This window comes from Paroedura picta, chromosome 3, assembly GCF_049243985.1.
Source record: "Paroedura picta isolate Pp20150507F chromosome 3, Ppicta_v3.0, whole genome shotgun sequence".
Taxonomy (NCBI): Eukaryota; Metazoa; Chordata; class Lepidosauria; order Squamata; family Gekkonidae; genus Paroedura; species Paroedura picta.
The window spans coordinates 91,040,866-91,062,243 of NC_135371.1; the positions used below are offsets into that span (position 1 = coordinate 91,040,866).

The following is a 21,378-nucleotide window of genomic DNA, read 5'->3' on the forward strand; positions in this document are numbered from 1 at the left end:
GGCATACAGAGTTATGCTGGCTAGATGATCACAAGATCCAGTATTGTTCTTCATTTTTTAAATGTTGCTCTCAGATCCCTAGTATAAACTGGCTAAATAATTAACTTTAAAGCCTGGAAATAAGGGATGCCAGTCCCCAGGTGGGACCTAGGGATCCCCCAGTTTTACAGGCAACAGAGATCAGTTTCCTTGAAGAAAGTGGCTGCTTTGGAGGGTGGACTTAATAGTATTATACTCCACTGAGGTCCCTTTCCACCCCAAATCCCCCTCCCCCTTTTCTTGGCTCCACCCCACAAAATCTGGTATTTCCAAACCCAGATCTGGCAACTCTACTGTAGTCCAAAGCAACCGGTAGAGAGAGTAAGGTCTGGATGCAGCTGAACATATTGGGAGAAAGGCTGAATGCGAAATCCCACCGCTGGATTGAATTGAGTGCCCCCCCCCCCACGGGGGGGTGGTGTTTGCGGAGAGAAGCAAGGCAATCCGTGCCTTTGCGCAGACTGGTCTGGGACTGCAAATAGTTGGTCGCGCCCCTACTTTTACATCCGGGATTGGTGTGCTGGATTCGAGTAACAGCCGTCAGGGAGCCCGATGCCCAAGTCAGTCGGCCCGACCAGTCCGCCGAAGGAGATCGCGCTGCTGCTGCTGCCCTGAGCGTCGCAGCTCCCTGACCGGCCGGGCATCAGGGCCCGGAAGGAGTCGGCGAGGGGAGGGAAGGGGAGGCGGGGCGGAGCAGGAGAGAGGAGAGGGGAAGAGCGGAGCGGCCTCCTGTGTTGGTGCCGGCTGGCGTGGTGGACGGAGCGGCCCGGATCTCAGGCTCTTCACCGCGGGTGAGTACCTGGTGCTGGCGGCGGCAGGGAAGGATGCTGGGCAAGGCGCTGGGTCTCCCTCCGGCTCCGCTTTGCGTCCCCCTGGCCGTCCTTCTGTACTCCTAGCCTCGCTCCCTCCCAAATGCTGCGCCCCCCGTATCCATTTCCCTGCCCCACCGATGGCCCCTTCTCGGCATAGCACCTGTTGCCTCCCTTTGTCGTGGACGTCACCCTACACCTGTTCCCTCCCTCCTCAAGTAGATGCTTCGCTTCCTTCCTTAGTAGGGGAAGGCTTCTCTCCTGCTGCTTTTGTCCACAGGACCCTCCCGCCTCCCTCCTTCTTCCCCAGGGGCACCAAGACCTCTGCCTTTCCACCTGCCCTCACCCCGTCTCTCTCTCTCTCTGTGTATATATATATATATGTATGTATAATAATGATATATATATATATAAATAGGGAAATTTCAGTTCATTAGCCCTGTTTGGCTTCTTGGCTAAATGGACCGCAGCTGTCATTAAGCGAGGAAACTGGTGATTAAACTGACTTGCCCGACCTCTCACAGTGAGTCAGTGCAGAAATTGAGCTGAGAGAGGAAACCAAAAGACCTGGTGATTTGTCTATTGGCCTCTGTTGGTGTTGCATCTGTATCACTTTTAATGTGCCAGATATCTGATGGGATTTTTCTTAAAACAACTGTGTGAAGGAAATTGCGCTCATTATAAACTACGTCATTTACCTAAGGCCATTTGGTGAACTCCTACATGAGCAAGGGCTTTTAATGTAGGCTAAAGCCAAATATTCCACCTCTGTGAGTTGTACTTACCCAGAATCTCACAGCAAGCCTGATGACGATCTTCATGACTGAAAATGGCAGCTGGCAACTTGACAGTTAATCCAGTACTGATGAATTTTCACTGCTGAGAACTTGGCACAGATACTATGTTGTACAGTGGGTGCATATGCTACTTGAAAGTTAGAAATTGGGTTGGCTTTGTGATGATTACTGATGGGAAGGAAGATATGTATTCCTTAGTTGTGGGGCCTGAGATATGGCTTGACAATGTTCTGTCTTGACCAAAATAAGATCAACAGATTTATAATTAATATATCCCTTTTACTTAAGTAATGCTATTTAAAGTCTTAGGCAGTGAGAGTTGTTTATTACCCTCTCTGGCCCAATAGCAGAATGATTTTCTAGTGGCATCTGACACCACGAGGGACACAATCCTCAATTATATTTCTCAGAAGGTAATTCACCCTGCATCTTGCATAAGCATGATCAGGTTGCTGATGTGTGCCTCCATTCACTTGTCTCCTTATAACCTCTTGAACTGAAAGTGTTTCATGCCACTAATATAAAAGTCAGGTCATTGACTTAGTGGAACAAAACAAAATGTCATGTCTTTTCTTCAGGTGTAAATACTCAAAGGTTGCATAACAATCTAGTTCTCCATTTAACATGCTTTAACTACTGATCATATCTATAGTTGGAATTATTGTAGAATATTTATCCACAAACATGGTGACCGGCATTTAAAGCAGGGGTAGTCAACCTGCTTTAAATGGAGGACCACAGTTTGACTATCGCTGTTTTAAAGGATTTATAAGTGGTGTGAATTGAGTGTTGACAGGGAATTGCTTTGTAAAAATCACTCGCTGTTACGTAGGAGGCTTACAATCTTAGGCTTAGGTTGTGTAGGTCAGGCGTGGCTGTCTCTGTGATTTCTTAACCTTCAAAAATCTGATGACTAATATCACTGCAATAGTTTCATACTAGGAATTCCACCTCTTTAAGGAGTGGTGGTTTCCTTATCTAACAAACCAGTATGTCATCAATGGAAGCTGCAGTTCTTCTTAACTAAATAGAAACAATGTCACTCCAATTTTTTACAATTAACTTTTTGGGCAACTTATCCCTGTTCCCTCTTTGTATAACAGACACATTTTTTCGTTTTATTTATTTGCTTATGTTATTTATAATCAGCCTTTCTCACAAGAGTTGAAGGTGAATTGCACACAGAAGTGATATAGTTTGTACCAGAGTTTACTTTACTTGATTTAGTTACATTATAATATTATTTTATCTTTTACATTTTGTAAATGTAGATGGTTTAAGAAAGCTGATAGTTTGATTTTCTTTTAACACATTTGGGCCAAATTGCAATGTACTTCAGTATCTCCTCAGATTTAGAATTGAAGTTGTCCAAATGTAAATAGGCTATTTTATTATTAGAAGTAAACATGTTGTTCTGTTAAAGTCTGGGTTAAAAAGATGAATCAACTTTGGGATGTTACCAAAGATGATCAAGCAATTACAACATCATTCCCAAAGAGTCCCTAAACCTGTGATTGCAGAAATCTATTGACTGAGCAAGGGCCGGATTACTATGTATTTGTCTTAAGACCTCTGGTATGTCTGTTCTTAATCATCATCCAACTCTGTCCAGTATGGACATCGCTATGAATTGGGAGAGACTAGAAGCACTGGGTGCGATCCAATGAAAGCAATCACACCTCATTGAAACCAGAGCTTGTTGTTTGCAGTGTTTGAAAGACATATGTTTGTCTGGGCCCTGTGACTTTTTACAGCTTCTCCTCTCCCTGGGAATATAGCTGAGTGCCTCCTGCTTTTTGCCTGGAAAAGGATCCTGGGATCTTTAAAAGTTTAGAAACTTCAAAAATTATATTAAGAATTGCTGGAGTTTTGTAGGTTCAGCATATAGACATCTGCAGGTACTTCATTAATGCTGCATGTTGCTATTTAGTTTGTGAATTGTTTGTTCTGGTATTTGTATCTTTTTCTGCATAGTCAAGCAAAAGACTCAGTTACATATTGACAGTTTATTTATTTATTCTTTTGTTTATTAATTGAATTTTTATATTGCCACTCTCAGACCTGCTGACTCGTGACGGCTTACAATAGCAATAAAACATAAAACCCCTATACTACCAGCAAGGTTATGCCTTCTTGCTGAGAAAATATACACTAAATAATAACAACAATAAAAATTAATAATAACAGTAAGTAGTAGTAGAAGAAGAGTTGGTTCTTATATGTTGCTTTTCTCTACCAGGAGTCTCAAAGCGGCTTACAATTGCCTTCCCTTTTGTCTCTCCACAACAGACACCCTGTGAAGTAGGGGAGGCTGAGAGAGCCCTGATAGTACTACTTGATCAGAATAGCTTTATCAGTGCTGTGGCAAGCCCAAGGTCACCCAGCTGGCTTCATGTGGGGGAGCGCAGAATCAAACTTGGATTGCCAGATTAGATGTCCGCACTCCTAACCACTTCACCAAGCTGGCAGGAGATGTAATAAAATATGAATTGAAAATGCAGAAAGTATATGAAACAAAATAGGCTGCGAACTGCGGCAAATAAAGAATAAAAAATAGATTGTACGCTAGTGGAAGAAAATCTTCAAATTTTGAAGCCCTTCTTAGTGTATTGTGAGTTAACTATTTGGGATTGTGTTGTCATCATTTTAATAAGATGGAATGCTAATCTTTAAATACTAGGTATGGTAGGAATGCAAAGAGTTGTATCTACCTTGCTTCAAAAGAATGTCAGTAGACTCATTCTGTCCAAGCCTTGGAACTTTTCAGTTTGTAAACAGGAACTGGAATGCATAATCCAAATCATCATCTCAAGCGACGGTTAAGTAGTTTGTTGCATCAACATATCACTGTTATTTATTTACACCCCACCTTTCCTCTTGACTCAAGGTGGTTAACAAGTAATTCTTAAAATATTACATATTAAAACAGAACTAAATAAGAAAGCACAAAATAGCTTCCTTCTTTCTTTAAGAGTTACCTGCTGTTTATACTCATCAAAAGCCCTAATATATGAACAGGGCTTAAAGTGCCATCTGAAATTTTCCAATGAGGGGTGTCTCCTGTCCTCAGCTAGAAACCTGTTTTACAGAGAGGTAGCTGTGATGGAAAAGGCATGGGCTCTAGCTAATGTTTGATGGGAGCAGCCATCAAGTAGCAGCCTGAAAACCACAGCTAGCACATAGGAACCTGTGGGAGGAGAACAGTCCTTCAGCTATATGGACCCCTGGCTGCAAAGAACTATAAATAACATAACTAGGTCCTTGAACTGAATTCTAACAAACAGACAGCTAATGTAGCTATTTAAAAATGGGAGAAATATTTTTTCACTGTTCCAACCAGCTTTTCAACACCAGGCCTGGATCTGTGAGCACACCCAAGCTCTTTACCTTTTCTATAAAATCCAGGTCTACTCTGTCCAGGATCAGTGGATCTAATCCGTCAAGAAAATCAGATTTCCTGACCAGCATACCTCTAAATTAAGGATTCTCGAAGTGAATGATACTCCCTCCCAAGCAGTGGAAGTAGTATCGACCCTGAACTTCCTTGGTGGTCTCCCATCCCATCCCATCCCATCCCATCCCATCCCATCTCTCTCTCTCTCTCTCTCTCTCTCTCTCTCTCTCCCCCTCCCTCCCCCCAATGAGGACCAAAGTGGCTTTTACCAATGACTTTTACAATGAGTTTATATATTTTTCCAGACTAAAATATGGCCACTGAACAATAACCAGAAAAGAAGTGTAGGCAATATAGTGTGCTTTGAATTTGCAGTAGACCTAACACTAGGAAAGATGTATGTGTGTGGGGATATGACCTGGGAGCCAAGGGGGCATCAGCCCCTAAAAAATTGGGAACCACTTCTCTAGATTGTTCTGCCTCAGCCAGTGATGATGGCCCAAGAGTACCAGTTCAGAATCATGAACTTCGCGCCTCCCGATTTCACGCCCACCCTTGGGGCCCTTACTGCTTTATTTAATCTGCTCCGCTAGGAGCGGTTAAAGATTCTATGATTTAAACGAAAACGAGGCTGTTGTACCTAGGAACTCATTCTGCTTATATTTGCTTATATGGTTTAAATAAAGTTTTTGCCATCGCCAAAAAAAAAAAAAGATTCTATGATTCATAGGTAAGATCAATTTGAATCTGTCCATAACAAAAAGATAAGTAGGTGTTTCTGATACCTTGGGGACCAACCTGCTCTCAGTTTATCCTCCAAGAAAAACAGGTAAGAGAAAATTTGTGAGCAAATAACTTAGCACAAACATTGTACTGGGGCCAAATAAACTTTAGGCATTATTTAGGTATTATTAAGCCAGAAATAAATTCAACCTACTGAGCTGGATAAGATTCTGATGACACAGAGCTGTGCAGCTGGGGGCTTATCAGAATACAGAAAATCATGTTAAGGGAGCAACCATGTTTATGCCCATAGCCAGCTCATCATCTTGTGAAGCTACAGGAGCCTCCACAAATTAACGAGAAACTAAAAAGATCTGTTAATCTCTAATCTGAATTAGCCTGTGCCTACACTGTGTCTACATAGAGAATAGAACTCAACCATGTTCTGCCAACTTCAGAAAATAGTGATCTGACCATGACATGGGCTGAACCAGCCCTGTAATCGGATCATCAGAAAGCCGCTTGGTACCGAAAAGATCTGGCATATATTTTTGTTCTTGTGTTTGGCCCATCACAACCTGAAACAGACCCATGAAGTTCTGAACGTGACAGATCCCCAAGCACAAGAGTCTTCATCAAGAAATCCAAGACTTCATCAGTTTAGCCAGGGACCTCACTGTCAAATTAGGGATCCTGCTGATGCATAATTTGCCTAATCTACCCCTGTTGCGCAACACAAGATACATACAATCAAAGCTGATCTCTATCTGCATTGATGTCTGTTAATAGAGAAAGATTCATGGAAAGGAAAGACTGTCCCTCCCCATCTACTGGGGAATTCTTGCCCAGATGGTACCAGTTGTGCCAAGCTGACTACATGATAAAATAAATTTCAGTGAAGCAAGCAGAGTCTAATTGTTCCTCATACAACAGGTGAGATATAATAGAAACTTTTCACGGATCTGGTATTGTACAATACCAAGTTTGAAATGGAGCCATTTGAGAGAGCCTTACCGCCCACATTTCCCTGGATATGATGAAGATTAGATTCACAGTGAGCACCACCATGTCTCCTTCTATGTCTTCCTGAACCAGTACATCTTCTACCACCAAACCTTCCCATCCTGTGGACCTACTCAATCAAAAATTGAATAAAACACATGATGAAAGAAAGCCAGTACCACCTCCTTCCTTTCTGTCATATCCACCATCTACATTCCATCATGAAATAATAGAATTCTAGCTATAAAATTTTGCTGAAGAACATGATCATGGAGATCATGGAGATTTTTATCTGTGAAAATTCACCTCTGGAATCATGTTGATCTTTAACACTTCTGTTTGGGCTCTTTTTTCTTTCCCAGCATGTGTGTTTCTTTGTCAGTAAAGTTTCTGGCTCAGCACTGATCAATATTAAGTTCCATTTATCATTTTTGTTTGGGTAGGCTGTTAGATTTAACTAAACAGCACTTGTTCTACAAAGGCTTTTTGTTACTTAAATGACAATTGATTACAGCTTTTAAACTCCAGGAGATACAATCAGATATAAAAATGAATGGAAAACAGATTGCTTTCAATCCTGAGGAGTCAGTGGCAGTCTAATGTGATTCCAACAGTGGAATATTCCCAGAACTACACTCAAGCTGTACCCAAAGACTAATTAGAGGAGTTCCAATGGATTGTTGAAGAATGTGAGATTAAATTCCATTTGATATGTACAATGGAGCAGAGGCTTTGGAACAGTTTATCATGTATTCTGGTGGATCACCTGCTTGAAAAATGGCATGCCTGCCATATCCCCACACAAAGTGTAGCTTCCAGAGGATGTCAGTTTTTTTCTAAAGTGTGTTACCATATCAGTTCAGTAGTCTAAGGACTAGGCCCAAACAGAAGGCTCTTAGGAGATGTATGGAGGCTCTTTGACAGATAGCCTAACACTTGTTTGCTTAGTATATTCTGGTCTATCAAAGCTAATTGGTGGTGGTGGTGGTAAGTGCCATCAAGTCACCGCTGACTTATGGCAACCCTGTAGGGATTTGAGGGCAAGAGATTTTAGGGCAACAGTGCAATCCCTGTCAAAGCCCATTGATTTCATTGGACTTAGTCTATGCTACTCTGCAATAGAAATATAGAACTTGCCTGAAAGCAGTTTACAGCCATTTATGGATTAATACAAACAGATTAAAATAAAGCTTGGTGAGATCTCTGAGGGAGGATGCTGGGCTGTAACTGCTTTGCTGTCTTGTTTCAGTGATGGTCATTGATCTGTGAGCTAGAGGGAGCTGTCATCCAGAGCTGGGTCCAAACACAGTGAAAGGACACCTTTCGGTTGTTGCCTCTTCTCTCTTGGTGCTGTTGTAATGTAGAACCACAGTTAAGGTAGGGGATAGTCAACTCTCCGGAAGAGAGGGGCAAGGGAGTGCAGGATCCTATGGCCTCTTCCTGATCTCAGAGCTGTAATTAAGGCACCCATACTCTTAGTCTGCGTGAACCCGTAGCGTGTAGCCCCTATTGGTAAAGGAGCAATTTAAAGAATATATAAGAGTGCAGGCACTTAATTCAACAGGTAAATGTTGACCCACAAGATAAACTGGAGTCTTATGACACATTAAAGACTTAACAACATTTTATTTTGATTATCAGCTCTCAGTGACTGGCGCATACTTTTAAATCTGCAGTAAGTGAATCCTCACTCGGCAGTTATTTTATGTAGGGGAATGGGGGGAGGTGAATCCAACAGCAGAGTCCTGGTGGCCTTGAAATTCAGAAACTGCAGCAAGAAATGCAGTTGTTCAAAATACAGATCTAAGTAAGATAAGGTAAGCCAGCCGTTGCCATAATAAAGCACCCACATTTCCCTTAAATAGTTTTTAGCAACAGCAGTTAGTACAATGTACTCCTAATAGTATTTCCTCTTCCTTTCTGCAAAACCTGATGGCTGCACAGCATTTCATAGTTCAGCATTTGAATTTGTATCTCTTGATATCATAGAATCATAGAGTTGGAAGGGACCTCATGAGTCATCTAGTCCAACCCCCTGCATGGGTCGATAATTACCCGGATCCTCCTTTTTCCCTTTCTTGAAGATGGGGACAACATTTGCCCGCCTCCAATCATCTGGCACCTCACCTGTTCTCCAAGAAGTGTCAAAAATAATGGACAGAGGTTCAGAGATTACATCTGCAAGTTATTTTAGTACACTTGGATGCAGTTCATCTGGCCCCAAAGACTTTCTTTCATTTAAAGAAACTAGGTGTTTGTGGACTGCTCCAACAGTGATCCCAGGCCACCATTTCTGTTGCCGGTGTTGTGTTACGTTTTTGCCACATTGATCACTATTTCCCTCACAAGAGAAGACTGAGGAGAAATAGGAGATGGAGACCTTCCCTTCTATGAGGTTAGATTCATCTGGAAACTTTAAAAAAATCATTTGATGTACAATCCTATGCTGCTTTGCCAACACAGACAGTAATATATTTGTCTGCATTGCTTACGAATGGAATTTACTGAGGAGAAGAACTCTATCACATATGGAGAACTGTTCAAAATACAGGCTGTTTTGCGGAGTGTTGAGAGTGTGTGAAGTCCTGAGTTAAATAAATCTGCTGTGCAATGTGCAGAGTCATATAGTAGACTTTAAACTTTCATTTGCCAAGCTGTATTGAGGAGATTATGGACCTGAAATTACTGACATGTAAAGTACAAGGGTTAAAGTGCAGTCAGGTTTAGATGGGGGACTCCTTCAGTAGCTGTTGGAAGTTTTGCTCTTCAAAATGGGAATCTTCCTTGGATGCAGTCTTTTCTGCTAATAATTTCTCCATCTTGTAAATCATGTCTTGATTATTCTGTAAAAAAATTGCTGTAAAAGTGGTGTGCATTAAAATTCTTATTTAAAGAAACAATCTCTTGTTATATAATATTCCATGTTAATGCCTGCATTTGCCTTACCTTTTGGAATAACTTTGCCCCAGTGGGTAGGCCGATATCAGTAAGGAAAGCTGAAAGGAAAATGAAGGTGATAGAGAGAAGCAATGTTTAACTTGGAGAAAAGCCCTTCACTTAAATATACCTTTTCCAGTGGGGAATTGCAGTGGGGGAAACCACAGCAAGCCCAGCTGTGATATAGGCTTTGTGATACAACAGTCCAGAGGTACTCACTCTATTATTCCGCATTCACAGGTCATTTCCACACTCTTTAAATGTAGTGAAATGCTCATTATTTTCCGGACCCTCCATATGACATTGCCAACATCCAGCATCCAGGCAGCAAACAGCTGGCAACATCCTCTATTTTAAAGCGCTAGTTGGAGAATCTCATCAACTGGATTCCCCAACCCATTTAGCGCTAGCTACCGGACAGCAACCAGCAGAGGGAAGGTATGGAGGCTCAAATGCGCTAAAGGCTCCTGCCTTGTCCCACCTCCCTCTCCCTTGTTCCCGGAGACTGACAATAGGTCTCTCCCCTGCGATCCTCTCAGATGCCAATCGAGCTTGCTCTATAATTTCGCCGACCCCTATGAAGTGAGCTTGCCTAAGTAAACAACACTGAGTAGCTAATCACAGGGTATGAAACAAAACAGCACTTCACTTCATATCTGGTCAAGATCAGTACTCCTCCAGATGTCCTGAGCAGTGGCGGAGCTGGTCCTTTAGCTCAAGCCATTTTATCTCTCCCCCTCCTCCACCCGATCTTTTCCACCTTGCTCTCTGTCTTTCACAACCCTCCCTAAGCTTGGAGAGGGGGGGAGAAACTTCGCTAGCTGCAACTGATTAAAGGGAGAGCTTTCCCCAGCCGTTTACTTCAACCTGCCCATCTTGTGATTTTTCCAGCAACACTAGACACAACACAGTCCTTTTATTTCCCCCCCCCCCCCCATGTTGGGAACCTCAAATGATGGGATATTTTTATTATTGTTGTTGTTTCCAAGCCTAGCAGTTGCTAGCTCATGATCCCGTAAGGGGTGGTGTTCAAAAAAGACTATGTATCTTTGATTATATGCATAGGCATAGCAAACAGAGAAGCATGCATTAAAAAAAAATTAGTGGGCATCGCGGGCCCTTTTAAACATGAAGAAAGGGGATTGGCTGCCTGGCTTGATAGGTGCAAGAGAGTCGTGTGTAAAGCGCATTGCTGTCTTCTGCCATTTCAGGCAGGAGATGTGGAGGGTAACAAGCGCAAAAAGAAGGAAAACAAAGGCGAGACAGCAAAAAGTTGAAGAGGGGCTTGGAGGTGCGATAATGTTTAGAGCTATGCCATTCAGCTGGTGTAATGTTATTTTTTCTGATATGCGGAAATGCCTACAGTGTTTACCAACCAAAAGAATCATATTTACTTAAATCCTTGGCAGGAGGCTTGGTCCTCAGGGAGGCTATCAACTTGCCTGTTCCACTGGCAGTATCTTTTTTGTGGTTAGAATCACCTGCCACTCACAAGTCTCACTAGGTGAGGTCCTTGCTCTTTTTCCTGAAACAAGATGGGTGGGAGGTGACACTTCAGAGAATAGTGCTCAGAAGAGAAACAAGTGGTTTCTGATCCAATGAGTAAATTTCATTACAATAGATTACGCTCCTTTCAAAAAATAATTTTCTGGAACAGCTTTGCTGTATAATAAGCTAAGGCCTAGGTGAGTAGAGATTGGGCGGGGGCAGTCCGATCTTTGCGTGAACAAAGTGCCTTCCAATTGGTCCAAAGATCGGACTGACCCTGCTCCCCCCCCCCGACTTTGGACCAATATGAAGGCGGCACAGCCCGTGACACAGCCCGCCCCCCAGCCTGAGGCAATCTGGCAACATCGCTGCCAGACTGCCCCTGACCACCTCAGGGAGAGGACGTCAGTAGGGCTGCCAAGGGGTGTGAGAATAGAGGCTTGGACAGGCTGCGCCAGCCCTTTTCACCCCAAGGCTGTCATAATTGTCACATCCAACAACTTCCCTCTCCTTGCCTCAGACTGCTGAGGGAACTGGCAGGTGGCTGGTGAGTGCGCTCCCTCCCCACTCCCTTCAGACCTCCTGTGAAGGAGCCTCTGACAGCCACTGACTGAGGTGAGGATGGTGTTTCTGAGAGCAATGCAGGGGAGTCTGAGGGCATGGATAGTGCTGTCTTTTTGAGGGGGGGGGGAGCTTTCCTCTTCTGCCAAACAGTTGACTGACAGGAAGGCCACAGAAAAGCCCCTTCTCACTTAAAATACTGTTCTGTCCCGCCTCGCTGATGGAGGGAAGAAACAGCCAAGCCATGTGTATTTCTTCTTTGTGACTCTGCACATTTGAGGCCTACTGCACAGCGTTGTTCTGCAGACAAAACTGGATGCTGTTGTGGAGGTTCTTTTGTTTCCTGTTTCATCTGCACAGCAACTCTGTGCAGTAGGCCTCAAATGTTTCAACTCAACAACAACCTATGTGGGAGGCCTTAAATGTTTTTTCTCCATAACAACCCTGTCCAAAGCCACCCTTTCTGCCTGGAGAGCTGATCTTTATACTACTCTGCAGATGAGCTGTTATTCCAGGAGCTCTCTAGGCCCCACCTAGAGGTTGGCTACTCCTGGGTTGGAAATATTCCTGGAGGTTTGGCATTACAGACTGGACAACTTCTCCCCTTCCTCTTCCCACCGCCAAGCTCTAGCTCTATTCCTGGATACAATGGGTTTTGCCCCTAGTACCTTGAATAAAACTTTGTTGGCTGTAAAATGTCACTGGATTCAGACATTGTTCTGCTGCTTCAGATCAACACAGCTACCTTCCTGAATCTTTCATTCTTCTTTCATGTTTGTTTGCATACTTGCTATGCTCATGTTTGACACATGGTTAGATGAGCAATGAGTATCCTGTGAAACAGTTCTGAAAAGTCATCATGGTTACAGTATTATAGACTTACTAGGGGCAAAGCCCGTTGTCTCCAAGAATACAACAGGCGCTAGAGCTTGGCAGTGGGAAGAGGAAGGGGAGGAGTTGTCCAGTCTGTAAGGGCATGGGGTTGTCATGTGTGTTGTGTGGGAGGTTGTGGTGGCATGGTGGCAAATGAGGCCATGGGTGTGGAGATATGGGTGTCAAGAACCTGTGGTGTGGAATGTTTGTTGATTGTGGGAGAGGACTGACCTCTCTCCCCATAGCAGACTCCCCATGAAGGAGGTGGGGTAGCGAGCCTCACAGGGAAGCTGGCAACCCTAAGAGGAAGACTGTCTGTGCATAGCAGTCTTGACCTTAGTAAGGTTTTTTATACTGTTTTTTATTTTCCAGGCCAAGGTTATTTGCCAGTTACTATTTCAGTTATGATGTGTCTCCAGACATTTACTAGTTCTCTATTTACTTTCAGGCTGTAAATATTTATTTAGATCTTCCTGCACTTTCCAGACTCACAGGACTGATGCTGGTCTGCTTGTCTGCGCCCCAGAATACAAACAGTTGCTGATAAGGGCTGGCCATAACCCATAGGCCAGGAGGGACACTCCTGCACCACTCCCTACCAACTGCAGGCAAAAATGGCTCCTTTGAAGGCTGGACTCTGAGGCATTGTATGATTTTGAAGTCCCACCTCCAAACCTCCAGGAATATTTCCAACCCAGGGGTAGCTAACCTCCAGGTGGAGCCTGGAGAGCTCCTGGAATTACAGCTCACCTGCAGAGTATAAAGATCAGCTCCCCAGGCAGAAAGGGCTACTTTGGAAAGGGTTGTGGTAGAGAAGAAACATTTAAGGCTTCCCACACAGGTTGTTGTTGAATTGAAAGACTTGAGGCCTACTGCACAGGAGACAAAAGAGCCAGTTTCCTCTGCAGAATAACGCTGTGCAGTGGCCTCAAATCTGCAGAGAGTTGCAAAGAAGAAAGACACATGGCTTGGCTGTGTCTAACCCCCGGCCAGAGCAGTATTTTAAGTGAGAAGGGGCTTTTCTGTGGCCTCCCTGTCAGGCAACTGTTTGGCAGAAGGGGAAAGTCCCCCCCCCTCAAAAGGAAGGCCCTCAGTCTCCCCTGCGTTGCTCTTGGAAAGTCCTCCTCCCCTCAGTCAGGGCCTGTCAGAGGTTCCTTCGCAGCAGGCCTGAAGGGGGGGAGGGGGAGCACTCTGCAGCCTCCAGCCAGCTCTGTCAGGGTTCTGAGGCCATTTACAGTTGGACATGGCAGTTAGGACAGCCTTGAGGCAAAAAGGCTGGTGCAGCCTGTCCAAACCTCTGTTCTCATCCCCCTTGGTAGCACTATTGACCTCCTCTCCCTTTGGGGCAGACTGGCAGCCAGACTGGGCTGGGTGAATGGAATTTTGGTCTGTCCTGGTGAGGGGCCAATAGGAAGGCACTTTGCGCGCCTCCCCATTGGCTGCTTGGCCCTGGATGGACACTCGGAGGGCCCAATCAGGAGCCACTTTGCGGCTCCTGATTGGGCCCTCTGAGTTTTTATCCTGGACAGGGCCCGCCCTAACTCCTCCCCAGGTGGCCTTACTCTTTTATTTAATAGGACCCTGTCCTATTTAAAGATATAAGTAGACAGAGCATCTTGTAGGTTGCTTATTAAATTGTGGGCATTTTTCCTTTGGTTCCAAGAAGTTTAAATTTCAGCATATGGCTTCCAGATCTGAGGGAGACAATGAGAGAGGAGAGGGGCATGTGAATCAGCAGAAGTGCAGGTTTTATGTGTATACAGAGGGTAGACTGCAGCTGTAGTTTTATATAACTGGAGCGCAGGAAGTGTGACTGGCAAAGTGTGGACTGAAAGTCTAGAGTCCTAGCCTAAGGATATAATGTATTAAATTTTTAAACAAGGGATTTATTTACTCTGTAGATTACTGTATCAATATTAAAGGTGTGGATGGAGGGGCAGACCACCTCACATTGTGAATAAATGGAGCTGAGAGAGTAGAGGTTCAGTGGTGGTCCATCTGGAGAACTTACCTGCCTTGCCAGATCATCAATTGTCCTGGGAGGAAGAGTGGCCCAAAGTAAGGCCTGAGACCAAACCCTTCTAACAGTTTGGTAGATACCTTCCCCCCAGACAGGTGTCTAATGTGGTGACTTTTCACCCATCACACAGACATATGTTTGAACATAAATGGTGTAAGAGGGAATGATAACTGGAATATCTTCAGAAGAGAAAATTTGGGCTTCTTACTATTGACATGGTGATATTTTAAAAAGTTTAAAGGGTTGCTTTTTTAAAGTAAATGGTACGTCCTTAGATAAATGTCCATACTGTAGCAAACACTTAGTAACAGCCAAGTAATCATTGTGTTGCCTATTGCACGTATTGTTTGTTGCTAAAATAATGGACAAAAAAGTAGAATATACATGCCCCATCGTAGCACTCTGGCAATAGTAAGTAGGAGAGCTCTCTAAAGTTCCAGTCCGCTGGTTTGTCTTCTGGAAAAATGAGACTGGGCCCAGTTCTCCAGGCCTGCCCTTCCTCCAAGTGTAACCTACACTTCCATTAGATTTTTTCACCACGCTATTGAGGACTCCAGCCTAGCTGAGTGTGTTTGTATATGTGCTTGTTGTGTGCCCATAAAGTCACATTGTTTTCTGGTGTATGTGTGTGTGTTTTTGCAGGCTTTTACATAAAACACATAAAAGTCTTAACCTCACATGATGGCCATACTGCAACATCCATTAAGATCTCCTGCTTCTGGTAGATCTACTCAACTTTCACCACTGTAGAACATTGCAGCTAATAAATTAAAATGAACAAATGAATTCTATATTGCTTTACACAAAGTTTGATGGCTGGGAATGAAAATAGCTATTTTTGCTATCCTCAGCTATCTCCCCACCCCCACCCCCCATTCCATAAAATAGAAGTGGGCTAAACTTCTTATAGATTCTGTATCTTTAGGGTGTTATTTTAAAATCTACTGAAAATCTTTACCTCTGATGGGGGAGGGGGTTTCTGCAAGCCTCCATTACCTAAAAGGATCTCTCTAACTTAGCACATCTAGACTTTAATAACTTGTTTTCACCTCTGCAATCTGAGCCATTCTCTATCATAGGGCGTGATAGTTTTCTAAGCCTCTTGGAAGCTCTTCTCTGATCGGTATTCTGTTCAAGCAATAAATAAATCAGATGGTGTATGTTCTGCTGCGTTTGCTTGTTCTTGACCTTTGCTTCTCAGCCATGCAAGTGACAGTTTTTTTCAACATGATATTGCGTAACTTTCATGTGATGACTGCTGTCATCAATTTTTTTGTGTGTGTCATTTCTTAATATCTGGTTAGTTTCTTGTGCTTCATTGTAGCTTTACAACATGATCCTGCGCACATTCAGCAAAGTCAGTGAGACTTACCCACAAGTAAACATGCATAGATTTTGATTATTAGTCTTTTTATTTCCTGAGGTGGTAAACATTAACGCACAGATATTTTAAGATTAATATAAATATTTATTTTGTTACACTCCATACGTTAGCTCTGTTTTTGTACTTGTTCAACATTTCTGCATTCTAGACGTTTCCTTTAATCACCATAGATATTTATTTATCATACTTCTAGATAGTAACCATTGGTGGGACTCTCTTCTATGAATCTGTCCAATCCCATTTTAAAGTCGTCATTGTTAGTGGTCAGCATCATTGAGTTTCAACATTTTAAATCCCAGGGCCATTCTGTACCCAGAAAATGAAGTGAAAGGGTTACCTCTTGCAGACCCTTTTTTAAAATGTTTTACTCGACGTCAGCATCCAGCATTCCAGCAGCAAACGGGCAGCTACATCCTCCATTTTAAATCGGATTCCCCCAACTATATTGCACATTCGGGAGGAGAGCAACAAGCAACCACTAGCAAAATGGCTGTGTGTGTAACCAAAGTGGCCAGAAGTAGCATGATCTATCTCTAGCGCCCACCCTCGTGCCCACCTCCCTTCTCCCTGGAATGGGGCTTCTTTTTTTTTTTTGTAACAAGCTGCCTGGAGCAACGAATATGTGTTGGTCCATAGAGGCAGAACAAAAAAAATTCCCACCCACCAGGTGGCACACAAAGCTTGCCTGTCAATCCCCCTCCCCCCCAAAATCAGGAAACAATTATTTCTGTTCATCTTCAAGTGTCAAACTTCCAAAAAGGGCTGGCATTAAACTATGTGCTATGCATCTATGATTATATGAATGGGCATAGCAATGGAGAAGTTTTACTTTAAAAAAATTGCTTTGCCGTTAATGCTAGGAGAAAACTGATTGGCTAGCTGCCATGATTGACAGGCGGGGGGGGGAGACTCGCTGGTATAGCAAGTCCCTCTCCTGTGTCATTTTAATTAGCCATGCAGAGTGCCTGGAAGCGTCAGAAAGCGTGAGAAGAAACAGAGAGCGAGGAGGTGAGAAATGATGGGGGGACACGTTTTTTTTATAGAGTTAAGCAATTGCGATTGCTTAAACCTATATTTTTAGAGGTGCGCAATGGCCCCACTTGTGTCTAAATGGCCATCATCTGGGAATATTGAATTAAAGGAAGACTATTTACAAGACTTTCCTTTCCATGGTGACTATCAGTTACTTCAAAGAAATTTGGAACAGGAAGTATTGTAACTAACAATGCAATCTGAGAAAGAGATGCACCCTTTTAAGTTTGGTGCACCTTTTTAAATTTGACCTTTTAAGATTGGTGAAAGTTTGGAAATGTGGAATAGCAATTGGCTGATGGCTAGTAATTGTATGGAAATATTTTGAAGGCACACCTAAAACTTGTCTACATGGACAAAGGAAGGCTATCAGACTACAGGGGCATCTTTTGGTAGTTAAGTCACAACTACATGGTAAACAGACTTCATAGTGCATTTTCCCTTCCCTCCCAATTATTTGTGGTGAACAGGAAAAGTATTGCATGACATTGTGGATAATGAAACTAGATATTGCAGAGCAAGAGAGGAGAATCCGGGAAGGGGGGGGCAGTTTTAACAGCTACTGGGTTAATTTGAGCCCAGTGTATTTGAACACTGACAAAGATGGACATATGCAACTGGTACACGTTCTCCTTCAGTGGGGCTGTAGTCATCCAAGGTGGTTAGGTCACATGTCTGCTCAAGTAGGGCATTCTCATGTAGATTTTTCAGAGTCATTTCCTCAGCAACCCAAGCTTGGCTTGCCAGTTTAATTTACCCTACTGCATGAATAGGTGATTTTGAGCCCTGCTCTCAGCCCTTTTGGGAAATATCATTAAAATAAAAGAGATAATAAAGCATTACAAGGGGAACATAGAAAAGCAAGGCAAGGTAGAAGAGGACCTACATCAGCTTGAGTCAGCTCTCTAGATAAGTGGTCCCCAACCCCCGGTCCGGTGACCGGTACTGGTCTGTGGATCAGTCGGTACCGGGCTGCAGCTCCTCCTCATCCTCCTCCCTGGCTGCTGCCTCAGGGGCTGCTCTGCCACCGTTTCACCTTTGGTGCTTTCCAGCGGTCGCCATGGCTGGGACTTCCCCTTGATGTGGCACTGCACAGCTGCTGCTGGCAGTGCCCCACAGTGGGCGGCGGGAAGTTAGGGACACCGACAGGAAAGCAAGTGGAGCAGGGGCTCAGCTGGTGGTGGTGATGTCCCTCGGCAAAAGACTACCTCCCCCCCCCCCCCCCCGTGCCTCAGTAAAATTGTCAAGCGTTGACCGGTCCCCAGTGATAAAAAGGTTGGGGACCACTGCTCTAAATGATGTTGGGCACAGCAGAAGAAGGAAAGATGGCAGTGATGCCAAGCTCCTCGGCAGCTGGACACCCCTGTCCAAAAAGGAAAGAGTGCAGAAGATCATCGCAGCCACCAAGGAGCAGCCCTGAGCCCCAGGCACAGCCTCCTCATTTGTGCTGCCCGTGGAGTACATGGCAAGGGTGAAGCTTGTCTTGCCTATGGAATGCTTAGCTGGGAGGAAACAGAAACGCATACTGCAAGCCAATCTTGGTGGGTCCTCTTCCAAAGGCACACGTACCTGCTGCAAGAAGACAATGGATGGGGCAGAGGCACCCTACAGGAAACACAAAAGCAAAGGGGGCGCTGACTCCGCCAGAAGCTTAGTGTGCTGGGGAGCGCCCACCGCCAGAAGATCTCTTCCCAGCACAGCAAAGTTGTGGAACAGACCTGCCACCATCGTGGGAGTCACACAGGACCAGCAAATCCTGCTAGTAAGCCCCTCATGTTTGGTTCTGGGGATGTAAGCCAATTTCAGGAGGGCATTTCAGCACAGCATCTCAAACAACATCTTTTCCCTCTTAATAAATCAGTAAGGGGTGTTGGGGTGAGCTCAGTCTGTGATGGGGAGGGGCAACAATTGGTCCCACGGCCCTGGACTGACAAGCGGAGGGGCCAATCGGAAGGCGCGAAGGACAGACCAAAATTCCATCCAGCCAGGGGCAATCTGGAGAAATGGCTGACAGTCTGCTCCTGACCACCAAAGGGAGAGGAGGTCAGTAGGGCTGCCAAGGGGAGTGAGAACAGAGGTTTGGACAGGCTGTGCCAGCCCTTTTTGCCCCAAGGCTGTCCTAACTGTCAAGTTCAACTGTAAATTGCCTCAGAACCCTGACAGAGCTGGCAGGAGGCTGCAGAGTGCTCCCCCTCCCCCCTCCCTTCAGGCCTGCTGCGAAGGAACCTCTGACAGGCCCTGACTGAGGGGAGGAGGACTTTCCAAGAGCAACGCAGGGGAGCCTGAGGGCCATCCTTTTGAGGGGGGGGGGACTTTCCCCTTCTGCCAAACAGCTGCCTGACAGGGAGTCCACAGAAAAGCCCCTTCTCACTTAAAATACTGCTCTGGTCCGGGGTTAGACACAGCCAAGCCATGTGTCTTTCTTCTTTGCAACTCTCTGCACATTTGAGGCCACTGCACAGCGTTATTCTGCAGAAGAAACTGGCTCTTTTGTCTCCTGTTTCATCTGCACAACAACCCTGTGCAGTAGGACTCAAGTCTTTCAATTCAACAACAACAACCTGTGTGGGAGGCCTTAAATGTTTCTTCTCTACCACAATCCTGTCCAAAGTAGCCCTTTCTGCCTGGGGAGCTGATCTTTATACTCTGCAGGTGAGCTGTAATTCCAGGAGCTCTCCAGGCTCCACCTGGAGGTTAGCTACCCCTGGGTTGGAAATATTCCTGGAGGTTTGGAGGTGGGACTTCAAAATCATACAATGCCTCAGAGTCCAGCCTTCAAATGAGCCTTTTTTGCCTGCAGTTGGTAGGGAGTGGTGCAGGAGTGTCCCTCCTGGCCTATGGGTTATGGCCAGCCCTTACCAGCAACTGTTTGTATTCTGGGGCGCAGACAGGCAGACCAGCATCAGTCCTATGAGTCTGGAAAGTGTGGGAAGATCTAAATAAATACTTCCAGCCTGAAACTGTAAATAGTGAGAGGAAAGGAAGATGATTGGGAAATGCTTTGAGACACCTGAGGCCTGCTGGGTCACTACGGCCCATTCCCAGTTCTCTCAGACCTCTCACAGCCCCACATAACTCACAGGTTGACTATTGTGGGGAGACAAATGTAAAAGGTGTTTGTAAATTGCTTTGAGACTCCTTTGGGTAGTAAACAACACGGTACAAAAATCCGTTCTTCTTCTAAGGAGCAACCATGAAAGAAGCATGTGGGCACATAATATTTTATCAACAGTTAAAAAAATAGAGAAGAAGGAACAGGGTGGACACCTGTGTACTGTGACTACCCCATGTGTATTAGGGCAGAGGGGCATTTTGGTGTATGTGGCCTAATTCCCACAAGAAGGGAAAATATGCAGAACTGTGGGGAATTGGTTGCCATGTAATCTTCCCCTAAGAAGAGTCTCCAGTCTGATTTTCCCTTCACATATCTGAAGACATGGCTCTGGAAAGCTCATCTGTAACCACTATGCCACAATTCCCAAAGGTCAGTTTCCTCCCACACTCAATGAACATTCTACACCACAGGTTCTTAACACCCATATCTCCACACCCATGCCCTCATTTGCCACTACACCACCACAACCTCCCACACAACACACACATTCAACCCCATGCCCTTACAGACTGAACAACTCCTCCACTTCCTCTTCCCACTGCCAAGCTCTAGTGCCCGTTGTATTCTTGGATACAACGGGCTTTGACCCTAGTCACTAGAATAAAATGCAGGAAGATGACTCTGACAACAAGGCTTCATGTGAACCTCTGTTGGTGGGCACACTTACAACATTTACAACGGGGCATGGACTTCAAACAACCAGAGCAACTGATAGTCACAACTGATGCCAGTCAACATGGCTGGGGAGCCCACTGCAAAAGGCAGACAGACCAGGGACAATGGTACACTCAAGAAATGCACCGCAATATCAATTAGCTGGAACTGGCCATACTTCTGGCATTCCAGGAGTTTCTACCCATAGTTCACAACAACCATGTACTAGTTCACAAAGACAACATGACAATGAAGTCTAACATCAACAGGCAAGGAGGGACACATTTCCACACCCTTTACTGCCAGTCATCTCCTAGCCTGGGCAGGGCTGGATCCGGACAGCAACCGGCAACCAATGCAGCTGCCTCAGCAGAAGCTGGATGTGGGCCCTCCATGGTGTTCCTGTGAAGACCCTAGCAGCTGCATTTTGTACCAGTTGGAATCTCTGGATCCAAGGATAAGGGTAGGCCCATGTAGAGCGAGTTACAGCAATCTATTCTGGAGGTGACTGTCGCATGGATCACCGTGGCCAGGTGCTCGGTGGACAGGT

At 44.7% G+C, this 21,378-nt stretch overlaps 1 protein-coding gene across 2 annotated transcripts in view; it reads left to right on the forward strand.

Moving 5' to 3' along the window:
• The first annotated feature begins 350 nt into the window (after positions 1-350).
• Positions 351-21,378, forward strand: part of SAR1B (secretion associated Ras related GTPase 1B) — a 38,352-nt gene continuing 17,324 nt past the window's right edge. The window contains exon 1 of one of the 2 annotated variants that reach the window (XM_077326819.1): positions 351-830. The gene's annotated coding sequence lies outside the window, so the exon portion shown is untranslated. The remainder of the gene's footprint in view (positions 831-21,378) is intronic. The other variant, XM_077326820.1, reaches the window with a different exon arrangement.